Source organism: Aulostomus chinensis, chromosome 1, assembly GCF_037954235.1.
Source record: "Aulostomus chinensis isolate RoL2024-O1b breed Wild chromosome 1, RoL_Achi_v1.0, whole genome shotgun sequence".
NCBI lineage: Eukaryota > Metazoa > Chordata > Actinopteri > Syngnathiformes > Aulostomidae > Aulostomus > Aulostomus chinensis.
In genome coordinates this window covers 35,928,325-35,946,147 of record NC_141320.1, presented here as the reverse complement: position 1 = coordinate 35,946,147, position 17,823 = coordinate 35,928,325, and the positions used below count along the sequence as shown (strand labels likewise).

At 38.8% G+C, this 17,823-nt stretch overlaps 1 long non-coding RNA gene across 1 annotated transcript in view; it reads left to right on the top strand.

The window, feature by feature from the left end:
• The window catches only part of LOC147271460 (uncharacterized), an 89,260-nt gene extending 75,033 nt beyond the window's left edge, over positions 1-14,227 (top strand). Inside the window, exons 2-3 of the long non-coding RNA XR_015115778.1 lie at positions 13,838-13,927; positions 14,164-14,227. This is a non-coding gene — a long non-coding RNA (uncharacterized LOC147271460). The remainder of the gene's footprint in view (positions 1-13,837; positions 13,928-14,163) is intronic.
• The last annotated feature ends 3,596 nt before the right edge of the window (positions 14,228-17,823 follow it).

The following is a 17,823-nucleotide window of genomic DNA, read 5'->3' as shown; positions in this document are numbered from 1 at the left end:
CATTTCTTAGGTAAATAGCAACCCTCATTACATCACTGTAGCATCATTTTGCGGTTCGTAGCAACTCTCACTACATCACTGTAGCATCATTTCTTAGGGAAGAATCAACTGTCATTACACCGCTTTAGCTTTATTTTGAAATTACTATCAACTCTCACTGCATCACTGTAGCTTCATTTCTTAGGTTAGTAGCATCTCCCATGACATCACTGTAGCATCATTTTGAGGTTAGTAGCAACTCTCACAACATTACTGGAAGCATCAGTTTGAGCATCGTACCAACTCTGCCTACATCACTGTAGCATCATTTCTTCGGTTATAAGCAACTCTCATGACATCACTTTAGCATGAATTTGAAATTACTATCAACTCTCACCACAACACTGTGAGTATAATTTCTTAGGTTAGTAGCAACTGTCATAACATCACTGTAGCATCATTTTGAGGTTCGTAGCAACTCTCACCACATCACTGTAGCATCATTTTGAGGATCGTAGCAACTCTCAATACATCACTGTAGCATCATTTTGCAGTTCGTAGCAACTCTCACTACACCACTTTGGCATTATTTTGAAATTAGTATCAACTCTCACCACATCACTGTAGCATCACTTCTTAGGTTATTCGCAACTGTCATAACATCACTGTAGCATCATTTTGAGGATCGTAGCAACTCTCACCACATCACTGTAGCATCATTTTGAGGATCGTAGCAACTCTCATTACATCACTGTAGCATCATTTTGAGGATAGTCGCAACTCTCGCGACATTACTGCGGCATCATTTTGAGATTCGTAGGAACTCTCATTACATCACTGTAGCATCATTTTGAGGTTCGTAGCAACTCTCACCACATCACTGTCGCATCATTTCTCAGGTAAGTAGCAACTCTCATTACATCACTTTAGCATGATTTTGAAATTACTGTCAACTCTCTGCACATGTCTGTAGCATCATTTCTTAGGTTTGTAGCCACTCTCATTACATCACTTAAGCATCATTTGGACATTTGTAGCAACTCTCATTACATCACTGTCGCATCATTTTGAGGATTGTCGCAACTCTCACGACATTACTGGAGCATCATTTTGAGATTCCTAGCAACTGTCATTACATCACTGTACCATCATTTTGAGGTTCGTAGCAACTCTCACCACATCACTTTAGCATCATTTCTTAGGTAAGTAGCAACTCTCATTACATCACTGTAGCATCATTTTGCGGTTCTTAGCAACTCTCACGACACCACTTTAGCATTATTTTGAAATTAGTATCAACTCTCACCACATCACTGTAGCATCATTTCTTAGGTAAATAGCAACCCTCATTACATCACTGTAGCATCATTTTGCGGTTTGTAGCAACTCTCATAACATCACTCTAGCATCATTTGGTCATTTGTAGCAACTCTCATTACATCACTGTCGCATCATGTCTTAGGTTTGTAGCCACTCTCATGACATCACTTAAGCATCATTTGGACATTTGTAGCAACTCTCATTACATCATTGTCGCATCATTTTGAGGATAGTCGCAACTCTCAAGACATCACTGTAGCATCATTTTGCAGTTCGTAGCAACTCTCACTACACCACTTTGGCATTATTTTGAAATTAGTATCAACTCTCACCACATCACTGTAGCATCACTTCGTAGGTTATTCGCAACTGTCATAACATCACTGTAGCATCATTTTGAGGATCGTAGCAACTCTCACCACATCACTGTAGCATCATTTTGAGGATCGTAGCAACTCTCATGACATCACTGTAGCATAATTTTGAGGATAGTCGCAACTCTCGCGACATTACTGCGGCATCATTTTGAGATTCGTAGGAACTCTCATTACATCACTGTAGCATCATTTTGAGGTTCGTAGCAACTCTCACTACATCACTGTAGCATCATTTCTTTGGGAAGAATCAACTCTCATTACACCGCTTTAGCTTTATTTTGAAATTACTATCAACTCTCACTGCATCACTGTAGCTTCATTTCTTAGGTTAGTCGCATCTCCCATGACATCACTGTAGCATCATTTTGAGGTTAGTAGCAACTCTCACAACATTACTGGAAGCATCAGTTTGAGCATCGTACCAACTCTGCCTACATCACTGTAGCATCATTTCTTCGGTTATAAGCAACTCTCATGACATCACTTTTGCATGATTTTGAAATTACTATCAACTCTCACCACAACACTGTCAGTATAATTTCTTAGGTTAGTAGCAACTCTCACCACATCACTGTAGCATCATTTTGAGGATCGTAGCAACTCTCAATACATCATTGTCGCATCATTTTGAGGATAGTCGCAACTCTCATTTCATCACTGTAGCATCAGTAAGTAGCAATTCTTACTACATCACTGTCGCATCCTTTTGAGATCATTAGCAATTCTTCCGACACCACTGTCGAAACTTTCACTCCATTACTATTAGCATCATTTTGAGATCATTACCAATTCTTCTGACATCACTGTCGCATTATTTTGAGGTTCGTAGCAACTCTTACTACATGACTGTCAGCATCACTTTGAGGTTATTCGAAACACTTACTACAATACTGTAAGCATCAATGAGTTGATTAGCAACTATCACTACATTACTGTTAGCATCATTTTGAGTTCATTAGCAATTCTTCCGACATCACTGTCGCAATATTTTGAGGTTCGTAGCAACTCTTACTACATTTCTGTTGCATTATTTTAAGGTTCGTAGCAACTCTTACTACATTACTGTCAGCATCACTTTGAATTTATTAGCAACTATCACTACATTACTGTTAGAATGATTTTGAGTTTATGAGCAATTCTCACGACATCACTGTAGCATTGAATTGAGTTCATTAGCAACTTTCTAAATGACTGTCAGCACCACTTTGAGGTTGTTCGAAACTCTAACTACATTACTGTAAGCATCACTGAGTTTCTTAGCAACTATCACTACATTACTGTTAGCATCATCTTGAGTTCATTAGCAATTCTTCCGACATCACTGTCGCAATATTTTGAGGTTCGTAGCAACTTTAACTACATTACTGTCGCATTATTTTGAGGTTCGTAGCAACTCTTACTACATGACTGTCAGCATCACTTTGAGGTTCTTCGAAAGTTTCACTCCATTACTGTTAGCATCATTTTGAGTTCATGAGCAATTCTTACTACATTAATGTCGCATCATTTTGAGATCATTAGCAATTCTTCCGACATAGCTGTCGCAATATTTTGAGGTTCGTAGCAACTCTTACTATATTACTGTTGCAGTATTTTAAGGTTCGTAGCAACTCTTAGTACATGACTGTCAGCATCACTTTGAGGTTATTCGAAACGTTCACTCCATTACAGTTAGCATCATTTTGAGTTCATTCGCAATTCTTACTAAATCACTGTCGCATCATTTTGAGATCATTAGCAATTCTTCTGACATCACTGTCGCATTATATTGAGGTTCGTAGCAACTCTTACTCCATGACTGTCAGCATCACTTTGAGGTTATTCGAAACACTTACTACATTACTGTAAGCATCATTGTCTTGATTAGCAACTATCACTACATTACTGTTAGCATCATTTTGAGTTAATGAGCAATTCTCACGACATCACTGTAGCATTGAATTGAGTTCATGAGCAACTCTTACAAAATGACTGTCAGCATCACTTTGAGGTTGTTCAAAACTCTTACTACATTACTGTAAGCATCACTGAGTTTCTTAGCAACTATCACTACATTACTGTTAGCATCATCTTGAGTTCATTAGCAATTCTTCTGACATCACTGTCGCAATATTTTGAGGTTCGTTGCAACTTTTACTGCATGACTGTCAGCATCACTTTGAGGTTTTTCGAAACGTTCACTCCATTACTGTTAGCATCATTTTGAGTTCATTAGCAATTCTTACTAAATCACTGTCGCATCATTTTGAGATCATTAGCAATTCTTCTGACATCACTGTCACATTATTTTGAGGTTCGTAGCAACTCTTAATACATTATTGTTGCATTATTTTAAGGTTCGTAGCAACTCTTACTACATTACTGTCAGCATCACTTTGAGTTTATTAGCAACTGTCACTACATGACTGTAAGCATCACTGAGTTTCTTAGCAACTATCACTACATTACTGTTAGCATCATTTTAAGTTCATTAGCAATTCTTCCGACATCACTGTCGCAATATTTTGAGGTTCGTAGCGACTTTTACTACATTACTGTCGCATTATATTGAGGTCCGTAGCAACTCTTACTACATGACTGTCAGCATCAGTTTGAGGTTATTCGAAACACTTACTACATTACTGTAATCATCACTGAGTTGATTAGCAATTATCACTCCATTACTGTTAGCATCATTTTGAGTTCATGAGCAATTCTTATTAAATCACTGTCTCATCATTTTGAGATCATTAGCAATTCTTCTGACATCACTGTCACATTATTTTGAGGTTCGTAGCAACTCTAACTACATTATTGTTGCATTATTTTAAGGTTCGTAGCAACTCTTACTACATTAATGTCAGCATCACTTTGAGTTTATTAGCAGCTATCACTACATTACTGTTAGCATCATTTTGAGTGTTTGAGCAATTCTCACGACATCACTGCAGCACTAAATAGAGTTCATTAGCAACTCTTACTACATGACTGTCGGCATCACTTTGAGGTTGTTCAAAACTCTTACTACATTACTGTAAGCATTACTGAGTTTCTTAGCAACTATCACTACATTACTGTTAGCATCATCTTGAGTTCATTAGCAATTCTTCCGACATCACTGTCGCAATATTTTGAGGTTCCTAGCAACTTTTACTACATTACTGTCGCATTATTTTGAGGTTCCTAGCAACACTTACTACATGACTGTAAGCATCACTTTGAGGTTATTCGAAAGTTTCACTCCATTACTGTTAGCATCATTTTGAGTTCATTAGCAATTCTTCCGACATCACTGTCGCAATATTTTGAGGTTCGTAGCAACTCTTACTACATTATTGTTGCATTATTTTAAGGTTCGTAGCAACTCTTACTACATTACTTTCAGCATCACTTTGAGTTTATTAGCAACTATCACTACATTACTTTAAGCATCATTTTGAGTTGTTGACCAATTATTCCGACATCACTGTCTCAATATTTTGAGGTTCGTAGCTACTTTTATTACATTACTGTCGCATTATTTTGAGGTTCATAGCAACTTTTACTACATGACATTCAGCATCACTTTGAGGTTATTCGAAACTTTCACTCCATTACTGTTAGCATCATTTTGAGTTCATTAGCAATTCTTATTACATCACTGTTGCATTATTTTGAGGTTCGTAGCAACTCTTCCTACATGACTGTTAGCATCACTTTGAGGTTATTCGAAACACTTACTACATTACTGTTAGCATCATTTTGAGTTCATGAGCAATTCTTACTACATCACTGTCGCATCATTTTGAGATCATTAGCAATTCTTCTTACGTCACTGTCGCATTATTTTGAGGTTCGTAGCAACTCTTACTACATTACTGTCAGCATCACTTTGAGGTTGTTCCAAACACTTACTACAATACTGTTAGCGTCACTGAGTTTATTAGCAACTATCACTACATTACTGTCAGCATCACTTTGATTTCATTAGCAACTCTTACTACATTACTGTCAGCATCACTTTGAGTTTATTAGCAACTTTCACTCCATTAATGTTAGCATCATTTTGAGTTCATTAGCAATTCTTACTAAATCACTGTAGCATCATTTTGAGATCATTAGCAATTCTTCCGACATCACTGTCGCATTATTTTGAGGTTCGTCGCAACTCTTACTACATGACTTTCAGCATCACTTTGAAGTTGTTCGAAACACTTACTACATTACTGTTAGCATCGTTTTGAGTTCAATAGCAATTCTTGCGACATCACTGTCAGCATCATTTTTAATTTACTCGCAACTCAAACCACATGACTGTCAGCATCACTTTGAGGTTGTTCGAAATGTTCACTCCATTACTGTTAGCATCATTTTGAGTTCATTAGCAATTCTGACTAAATCACTGTAGCATCATTTTGAGATCATTAGGAAGTCTTACTACATCACTGTCGCATCATTTTGAGATCATTAGCAATTCTTCTGACATCACTGTCGCATTATTTTGAGGTTCGTAGCAACTCTTAGTACATGACTGTCAGCATCACTTTGAGGTTGTTCGAAACGTTTACTCCCATACTGTTAGCATCATTTTGAGTTCATTAGCAATTCTTACTAAATCACTGTCGCATCATTTTGAGATCTTTTGCAATTCTTCTGGCATCACTGTTGCATTATTTTTAGGTTCGTAGCAACTCTTACTACATGACTGTCAGCATCACTTTGAGGTTATTCGAAACTTTCACTCCATTACTTTTAGCATCATTTTGAATTCATTAGCAATTCTTACGACATCACTGTCCCATCAGTTTGAGATCATTACCAATTCTTCTGACATCACTGTCTCATTATTTTGAGGTTCGAAGCAACTCTTTCTACTTTACTGTTGCATTTTTTAAAGTTCGTAGCAACTCTTACTACATGACTGTCAGCATCACTTTGAGGTTGTTCGAAACTCTTACTACATTACTGTAAGCATCACTGAGTTTCTTAGCAACGACCACTACATTACCGTGAGCATCATTTTGAGTTCATTAGCAATTCTTCCGACATCACTGTCGCAATGTTTTGAGGTTCGTAGCAACACTTACTACATGACTGTCAGCATCACTTTGAGGTTATTCGAACCGTTCACTCCATTACTGTTAGCATCATTTTGAGTTCATTAGCAATTCTTACGAAATCACTGTCGCATCATTTTGAGATCTTTAGCAATTCTTCTGACATCACTGTCGCATTATTTTGATGTATGTAGCAACTCTTACTACATTACTCTAAGCATCACTGAGTTGATTAGCAACTATCACTACATTACTGTTAGCATCATTTTGAGTTCATTAGCAATTCTTACGACATCACTGTCCCATCAGTTTCAGATCATTACCAATTCTTCTGACATCACTGTTGCATTATTTTGAGGTTCGAAGCAACTCTTACTACTTTACTGTTGCATTTTTTAAGGTTCGTAGCAACTTTTATTACATTACTGTCGAATTATTTTGAGGTTCGTAGCAACTCTTACTACATGACCGTCAGCATCACTTTGAGGTTATTCGAAACTTTCACTCCATTACTTTTAGCATCATTTTGAGTTCATTAGCAATTCTTCTGACATCACTGTCGCATTATTTTGATGTTCGTAGCAACTCTAACTACATTACTTTTGCATTATTTAAAGGTTTGTAGCAACTATTACTACATTACTCTCAGCATCAGTTTGAGTTTATTAGCAACTTTCACTCCATTAATGTTAGGATCATTTTGAGTTCATTAGCAATTCTTACTAAATCACTGTTAGCATCATTTTGAGATCATTAGGAATTCTCACTCAATCACTGTCGCATCATTTTGAGATCTTTAGCAATTCTTCTGACATCACTGTCGCATTATTTTGAGGTTCGTAGCAACTCCTACTACATGACTGTCAGCATCACTTTGAGGTTTTTCGAAACACTTACTACATTACTGTAAGCATCACTGAGTTGATTAGCAACTATCACTACATTACTGTTAGCATCGTTTTGAGTTCAATAGCAAATCTTACGACATCACTGTCAGCATCATTTTTAATTTACTCGCAACTCAAACCACATGACTGTCAGCATCACTTTGAGCTTGTTCGAAATGTTCACTCCATTACTGTTAGCATCATTTTGAGTTCATTAGCAATTCTTACTAAATCACTGTCGCATCATTTTGAGATCTTTAGCAATTCTTCTGACATCACTGTCGCATTATTTTGAGGTTCGTAGCAACTCTTACTACATGACCGTCAGCATCACTTTGAGGTTATTCGAAACTTTCACTCCATTACTTTTAGCATCATTTTGAGTTCATTAGCAATTCTTACTACATCACTGTCGCATCATTGTGAGATCATTAGCAATTGTTCTGACATCACTGTCACATTATTTTGAGGTTCGTAGCAACTCTTACGACATTATTGTTGCATTATTTAAAGGTTCGTAGCAACTCTTACTACATGACTGTCAGCATCACTTTGAGGTTGTTCGAAACTCTTACTACATTACTGTAAGCATCACTGAGTTTTTTAGCAACTATCACTACATTACTGTTAGCATCATTTTGAGGTTAGAAGCAACTGTTACTACATGACTGTAAGCATCACTGAGTTGATTAGCAACGATCACTACATTACTGTGAGCATCATTTTGAGTTCATTAGCAATTCTTCCGACATCACTGTCGCAATGTTTTGAGGTTCCTAGCAACACTTACTACATGACTGTCAGCATCACTTTGAGGTTATTCGAAACGTTCACTCCATTACTGTTTGCATTATTTTGAGTTCATTAGCAATTCTTACGAAATCACTGTCGCATCATTTTAAGATCTTTAGCAATTCTTCTGACATCACTGTCGCATTATTTTGATGTTCGTAGCAACTTTTACTACATTACTTTCGCAATATTTTGAGGTTCGTAGCAACTTTTACTACATGACTGTCAGCATCACTTTGAGGTTATTCGAAACGTTCACTCCATTACTGTTAGCATTATTTTGAGTTCATTAGCAATTCTTACTACATCACTGTCGCATCATTTTGAGATCATTAGCAATTCTTCTTACATCACTGTCACAATATTTTGAGGTTCGTAGCTACTCTTACTACATTATTGTTGCATTATTTGAAGGTTCGTAGCAACTCTTACTACATTACTTTCAGCATCACTTTGAGGTTGTTCAAAACTCTTACTACATTACTGTAAGCATCACTGTGTTTATTAGCAACTATCACTACATTACTTTTAGCATCATCTTGAGTTCATTAGCAATTCTTATGACATCACTGTCCCAACAGTTTGAGATCATTACCAATTCTTCTGACATCACTGTCGCATTATTTTGAGGTTCGAAGTAACTCTTACTATTTTACTGTTGCATTTTTTGAGGTTCGTAGCAACCATTACTACATGACTGTCAGCATCACTTTGAGGTTGTTCGAAACACTTACTACATTACTGTAAGCATCACTGAGTTTATTAGGAACTATCACTACATTACTGTTAGCATCATTTTGAGGTTAGAAGCAACTGTTACTACATGACTGTCAGCATCACTGAGTTGATTAGCAACTATCACTACATTACTGTAAGCATCACTGAGTTGATTAGCAACTGTCACTACACATCATTTTGAGTTCATTAGCAATTCTTCCGACATCACTGTCGCAATATTTTGAGGTTCATAGCAACACTTACTACATTACTGTCGCATTATTTTGAGGTTCGTAGCAACTCTTAGTACATGACTGTCAGCATCACTTTGAGGTTATTCGAAAACTTTAACTCCATTACTGTTAGCATCTTTTTGAATTCATTAGCAATTCTGACTACATCACTATCGAATCATTTTTAGATCATTAGCAATTCTTCTGACATCACTGTCACATTATTTTGATGTTCGTAGCAACTCTCACTACATTACTGTCAGCATCACTTTGAGTTTATTAGCAACTATCACTACATTACTGTTAGCATCATTTTGAGTTTATTAGCAACTCTTACGACATCACTGTAGCATTAAATTGAGTTCATTAGCAACTCTTACTACATGACTGTCAGCATCACTTTGAGGTTGTTCGAAACTCTTACTACATTACTGTAAGCATCACTGAGTTTATTAGCACCTATCACTACATTACTGTTAACATCATCTTGAGTTCATTTGCAATTCTTACGACATCACTGTCGCAATATTTTGAGGTTCGTAGCAACTTTTACTACATTACTGTCAGCATCACTTTGAGGTTATTCGAAACGTTCACTCCATTACTTTTAGCATCATTTTGTGTTCATTAGCAATTCTAACTACATCACTGTCGCATCATTTTGAGATCATTAGCAATTCTCTGACATCACTGTCGCATTATTTTGAGGATCGTTGCAACTCTTTCTACATTATTGTTGCATTATTTAAAGGTTCATAGCAACTCTTACTACATTACTTTCAGCATCACTTTGAGTTTATGAGCAACTATCACTACATTACTGTTAGCATCATTTTGAGTTAATTAGCAATTCTCACGACATCACTGTAGCATTAAATTTAGTTCATTAGCAACTCTTACTACATGACTGTCAGCATCACTTTGAATTTGTTCGATACACTTACTACATTACTGTAAGCATCACTGAGTTTCTTAGCAACTATCACTACATTACTGTTAGCATCATCTTGAGTTCATTAGCAATTCTTACAACATCACTGTCCAATCAGTTTGAGATCATTACCAATTCTTCTGACATCACTGTTGCATTATTTTGAGGTTCGAAGCAACTCTTACTACTTTACTGTTACATTTTTTAAGGTTCGTAGCAACCATTACTACATGACAGTCAGCATCACTTTGAGGTTGTTCGAAACACTTACTACATTACTGTAAGTATCACTGAGTTTATTAGGAACTATCACTACATTACTGTTAGCATCATTTTGAGGTTAGAAGCAACTCTTACTACATTACTGTAAGCATCATTTTGAGGTTAGAAGCAACTGTTACTACATGACTGTCAGCATCACTTTGAGGTTGTTCGAAACACTTACTACATTACTGTAAGCATCACTGAATTTATTAGCAACTATCACTACATTACTGTTAGCATCATTTTGAGGTTAGAAGCAACTCTTACTACATTACTGTAAGCATCACTGAGTTTATTAGCAACTATCACTACATTACTGTTTGCATCATTTTGAGTTCATTCGCAATTCTTACTACATCACTTTCACATCATTTTGAGATCATTAGCAATTCTTCCGACATCACTGTCGCATTTTTTTGAGGTTCGTAGCAACTCTTACTACATGACTGTCAGCATCACTTTGAGGTCATTCGAAACGTTCACTCCATTACTGTTAGCATCCTTTTGAGTTCATTAGCCATTCTTACTAAATCACTGTCGCATCATTTTGAGATCTTTAGCAGTTCTTCTGACATCACTGTTGCATTATTTTGAGGTTCGTAGCAACTCTTACTACATTATTGTTGCATTATTTAAAGGTTCGTAGCAACTCTTACTACATTACTGTCAGCATCACTTTGAGTTTATTAGCAACTATCACTAAATCACTGTTAGCATCATTTTGAGTTCATTTGCAACTATCACTACATCACTGTTAGTATCATTTTGAGTTCATTTGCAATTCTTACGACATCACTGTAGCAATATTTTGAGGTTCTTAGCAACGTTTACTACATTACTGTCGCATTATTTCGAGGTTCGTAGCAACTCTTACTACATGACTGTCAGCATCACTTTGAAGTTGTTCGAAACACTTACTACATGACTGTCAGCATCACTTTGAGGTTGTTCGAAACTTTTACTACATTACTGTAAGCATCACTGAGTTTATTAGCAACTATCACTACATTTCTGTTAGCATCATTTTGAGTTCATTAGCAATTCTTCCGACATCACTGTCGCAATATTTTTAGGTTCGTAGCAACTTTTACTACATTACTGTCGCATTATTATGAGGTTCCTAGCAACTCTTAGTACATGACTGTCAGCATAACTTTGAGGTTATTCGAAACGTTCACTCCATTACTGTTAGCATCATTTTGAGTTCATGAGCAATTCTTCTGACATCACTGTCGCATTATTTGGAGTTTCGTAGCAACTTTTACGTCATCACTGTTGCATTATTTTTAGGTTAGTATCAACTCTTATTTGACTGTCAGCATCACTTTGAGGTTGTTCGAAACACTTACTACATTACTGTAAGCATCACTGAGTTTAATAGCAACTATCACTATGTTACTGTTAGCATCATTTTGAGTTTAATAGCAATTCTCACGACATTACTTCCAGCATCATTTTTAATTTACTCGCAACTCTAACCAAATGACTGTCAGCATCACTTTGAGGTTATTCGAAACTTTCACTCCATTACTGTTAGCATCATTTTGAGTTCATTAGCAATTCTTACTACATCAGTGTCGCATCATTTTGAGATCATTAGCAATTCTTACTACATCACTTTCACATTATTTTGAGGTTATTAGCAACTCTTACTACATTACGATCAGCATCACTTTTAGTTTATTAGCAATTCTTACGACATCACTGTCGCATCATTTTGAGATCATTAGCAATTCTTACTAAATCACTGTCGCATCATTTTGAGATCTTTAGCAATTCTTCTGACATCACTGTCGCATTATTTTGAGGATTGTAGCAACTCTTACTACATTACTGTTAGCATCATTTTGAGTTCATTAGCAATTCTTACTACATCACTGTAGCATTATTTTGAGGTTATTCGCAACTCTTACTACATTACTGTAGCATTATTTTGTGTTCATTAGCAATTCTTACAACATCACTGTCGCATTATTTTGAGGTTCGTAGTGTGGCAAGGCGAGCGGTGGAGAACAGTTGCCAACAACGCCACCTGGGGGCTTTCACCCCAGGATATAAACAAAATTTCAAAATGACCAGGCTTCCATTTGAACAAAGGCACACAGGTCGAGAGATACAACAGGACAGGAAAGTGATTTCCAATTATAAGAATACTTTTATTCGAAAAATAGTTTAAAATGAGCAACAGACTAAATGAATACCAATGGATATAATAAGGAGTGCAAGAGGAATGACCAAAAGGAAAAGGGGACAGGGCTGGGGCTTACCACGACAGCGGTAACGAAAAGGGGAGGGATAAAAAAAAAAAACTACACTGCACCCGTGACACAGCAAACCAAAAAAACATGAATAAGGAACCACCACCAGGGGGACCGCTGCCGCTCTGGGCCCTCAACACCTGTCAAAGAAAAGAAAAGAACACCATCAAAAAAATGAAATCAAAGCAACCCTCACACACGAACTAAATATCACTACCACAAATAACCCAACAGAAACTGTTTTAAATCCAAATGATCAAAATGGGGAGCAAAAGGCAACAATAATAATAATAATAATAATAATCATAATAATAAGGGTTCTAAACAATAAATCAAATGTAACCCACAAAAACTAACAGTAATAATTCAAAGAAAGAAATAACAAATAGAAAAGGAATAAACTCAAGTAATTAAGGAAATGTCTGCCCCTCTAATTAAAACCAGGCTCCAAGGGGGATGGCTCAGCGCCGATGAGGGTCGGGATGCCCTCTCTTGGCCCACGTTGAGGCTCTTATAAAGGCCGTAGTGCACGGCTTTAACCGCCGTCACTGGGAGCAGAGCCGTTATGAGCCGAATCAGCAAGAATCCAGACTGAAGAAGAGGAGAAGAGAAGAAGAAGAAGAAGCAAAACAGCAGCGAGGCTCACAGCAGCAATTGACGGCTGCGCACTGCAAAATAAACAAGTTAACCTAATTAAAATTTGGATGAAGGACATTAAAGAATAACAAAAGCTAAGAATAAACATTTCCTACCGGAGAGCAGAATCGTGGCGTCAGACGAGGCAGGAGGAGGAAGCCCGCAGCCCAGACTACACAAACGATGGCCGGGAGAGGATAATCAGAACACCACAGACCATCGGCAGCTTGATATGAAAGGCAGACAACTACGCGTCTTACCCACAGAAAGCGCACCACACACACACCGGCCCCAGGGAGACAGCCCAGCTCCCGGTAACACCACACCGCTGGACGGAGCAAAACTGGAGTAAACAGGGGGCCGATGACACTGAATAATGGAGCAGAGCAAGCATGCATACCTTTGTTTGTAACCAATCTGCTGACCAGCGAGACGCCACCACGCACGGCTGTCGGCTCCGTAAAGGAGGGAGAGGAAGTGGAAAGGACGGAGAAGGGTCGGACCAGGTCTACTTCTAGGTGACCACTCACTATCGTCTGCCATACTGCCCCTCACAGTGGGGAGTGTAGCGCTATCCTGCCACAGTACATTTGTTTCATTCTTTTGCTCTTGCACTTTCATTAAAATGGACTTGACTTGAGAATGTTTTGTTTCAAAATATAGATGAATTCCCAGATTTATAGGTAGCATGAGTATGAAGTTGCACTTGCACCCAGTGGGAAAATGTCCTCTGCATTTGACTCTAACTATGTAGGAGCAGTGGTAGCAGTGTCAGCCTGGGGGCTTGGTCAAGATCAATGACAGGAGTAGCAGACAGGTAATATCCATAGCATGCATGTTGTTTTAGAGGAGTAAGGGTACACTGTTGGTCTCTCACCTGATGCGCTGTCATCAGCACAAATGATCTGTTCCTAAACATCAAAATCTACCGTCCCCCTGATTGTTTTTTACAACTGGAGTACTGGTTAACACTTTAGAAAGCCTTCATTCAGAGCTGTGAAGAACCTTGAACCTGATATCCCAGACATCAAAGTGGGCCACTAACTGGCCAGATGAAGCTATGCTAGGCTGCTGTATCCTGAAGAGCTAAAGTAGCAGCTTCTGAGAGGGATGCTAACCTGGATGTGTTCATCTCCTACTTTAATATCAGCCCCCAACTTGGAGCTCTGACAGCCTCCAGCTTGTTGTTCCTGTTTCTGCTTCAGTCAACAGGGAACTCCAACCTGCAGTAGAATCTTCAACAACAATGGAATAGAAAAGTGAGGAAGAAAAACTAGAATAAACTTACAAAGCTGAGAAATGTTCATGAAGAAGAAAGGCACACGTTATGATTGAGGCCAGAAACTAAAACTCCACACCAAATGTACTTTGACTTGTAGGGTAATGAACTTGAATGTGTTGAAACAGCAGATCAATGAATCCACTACCACACAACAAGATGATGACCCCCTACCACAAGATGGCGTCACAGATCCTGACGCTCTGAGCAGGAAACACCGAGCAAAACATTACAACAAAGCTCCTGTTGTTCCCTCCAGGAAAAACTGTGGCTCTGATGAGAAGAAGGATCCCAGCCTCCTCTGAGGATCCATGGCCGCACCATTGGGTAGAAGGACGATGGGGTCGGCACCAGGAGGAACCCTGGTGTCTCCGATGCAGGGAAGATGGAGCAGTGAAGAGGCCACATTGTGGCGTCCTAAAGAGGACATTTGGTGGAGCCTGAGACAGCAAACATCACGCCCCCTTCATCAGAAGAACCACAGCACCAGAAGAAAGAATCCTGGCAGTGACGACAGGGAGGATCAGGGTGACCTCCTCACCTCCACCTTTGAACCTTCAAGTGAACTTTAAAAAGCTTTAGAGTGGAGAAGGATTTTAAAACATTTTATTGTTTTTTCCTTTCATTCTCATTTGTGCGATTGTCTGATTTATTAGAAATAAACACTGTCTGCTGGGTTTACATTGACTGTGATTCTCTTTTTGCATGCAAGTTGAAAGTTCTGCCAATAAAAACCACAAGTATTTGAAGACCAAAGGAAGAACCCCCAAAGTCAGGACCCTGAGATCAAAGTGAACGCTCTGATCTCAGAGGTCTGGGATATTTCCCATCCCATGGTCCTTCAAATAAGAGCCCTGTGTCTCTGTCTCAAAGTTTTCAACCGTATTTGTTTGTTAAATTAAAACCAGATGACCACTGTGGTCCTTTTTACACGGTAAGTAAAGCACAGATGCCCTGGTAGACCTGTTGGCACCCTGGACTTTGAATCGAGTGACCTGAGTCCAAGTCTCAGTTCCAGCAGGTTTCCTGCAGCCTTCAGCAGAGCTGCCATGTTTCTCTGTAGAGAACTAAGTGATGCTCTCAGCAGGTTGAGGGCACCACCAACAAGTGAGGTATGAACCTCTGACTTCCTTCTTGTCAAACAGGAAACTCCTAATACCTCATTTGAGTAAAGTACCTCATATTCCTGACATCCAAGTAGTAGTGAAGTGGAGGAAGAAGGGAGGAGATCTCCAACAGGATCCTTCTTCCCTCTGTCCTCCTTGATCTCATGGATCACCACAGTCAAGGGGAGACCCAAGCTCCCGGATGGATCTGGCACTCAGGAACTGCTGAGTTTTCCAGTGGACTTTGTTCCATCCATGGTTCAGGAACAGGACTCCTCCTGGTTAACCTGGTATCTTTCCACCCAACTGTGGGTTCTTGGAGAATTTTTCATGTCATGTCAAGAAATCAGGCTGGTGGGTTTTTCAATGAGAGAAATTCTGGTAACTTAATTAAGTGGCATGTTTGTTGAAGCAGTAATTAACTGATAAATTAAGGAAGGCCTGGCCAGTCTTTGCTCCCAGGTCATACGATGGAGTTAGAAAGTCCTGAATAAATCTGGAGTTCCATGATTTCCTTGTGGTTCATGATCCTTTTGCCAATGTAGTCTGGAACAAGAGCAAGATGAACCTCCAAATATCAACAGGTTGATTGCAGGTGATGTCAAGTGGTATTTAGAGGAACCTCCTCCTTGTGTTTGGTTACATGGTGGAAGGGTGAGAACTCTGGATCCAGTGATCCCAGTTCAAGTCTTGGTGGGACCTTCCTGTCTGGAAGGTGTCCCATGTAACAAACTGATCAAGAGATGCAATGTGGTTCTAATGTTCTGGTTCATTTCTTGTCCTTTAGAAAAATGAAAATCATTTCTTCCTGCCATGAACTCAGACTGTGTGTTTAATGTTAACAATAAATGCAACAACTAAGGAGCCAGTAGCTCCTGTGGAAAAAAATTCTACTTTGTCAGTGAATTAATTCAGTCTGCAACTGTGCTGCTTCTTTATTCATTTATTTAGTTTAGTTAGTATTTTTAATGTGTTTTCTTTCAAGTCACATTTTGTCCATTAACTTCATAATCAGAGACTCCATCTCATCACATGACTAAAGTCTGGGTTCTGTATTGGTGGTAAAATATCCTTCCATGCCCCTCACTAGTTTGCACACAGAAAAGCATATTTTACTGGTTTCAGATCTCTTAGCTTGTTCTCTCTCTTAAAGCAGCTGAGGCAGCTTTCATTGTGTGATTTATTTTAAATATTTTAAATTTTTCCTGGAGGAGAACCACAGGTGAGGGCCTTCTTGGCTCCAGATTGATGGAAATCAAGTGTCTGAGGCTGTTAGCAGCCATGAAGTTGATCTGGTTGGCACTGGTATTTGTTCTTGCTGCAGCTCAGGAGTGATTCAGGAGAAGCGTTTCAGAACAGCCCAGGTTGGGGACTGGAATTCTAAAATTTCCCCTGGAACCAAACAACCTTGGGGGGTAAAAGCTCCAATCCTAGCCACTCAGATGCAGCAGCAGAAGAAGCTGTCATCCACCCTGACAGTCAGAGCATCAAGTCAAGGAAACATCACCATCTCGTAGTTCCAAACCTCCACCTGTCAGATTCAGCTACTTCTTATTGTGGGACTTTAAACTTGAACACAATGGAATTTGGACAAGGAGTTTTCCTTCCAGTCCAAACATCATCGTCCAGCCTCCAACCAGAGGTCCATCAGTTATCATGGAGCCACAGGTGGAGTCTGGATTCTTTTCTAGAATGAGACGGCAATGACAGTCCTGCCAAGTGACATCACTGACATGAATGGATGACTTCAGTCATGTGACTGGATGACTTCAGTCATGTGACTGGATGGCAGTGCAGATTCCAATGTAGAGGTTGGGGAAATAGTCTCTGAGAATCCAACTTGAAGCCACGCCCTCCTTGTTCTTCAAAAACCCAAACAGCGACCATCAGTCTCCCTCCAATCCTGTACTTGGTTCAATGTTGCTGTTCCATTTTGCAGCATTCATCCCCTCATTCTGGAGGCTTTAACATGAAAATGAAAATGCTGTGAGACACAAATGCAAATCAGGGTATTTGACCAGAGGTGACA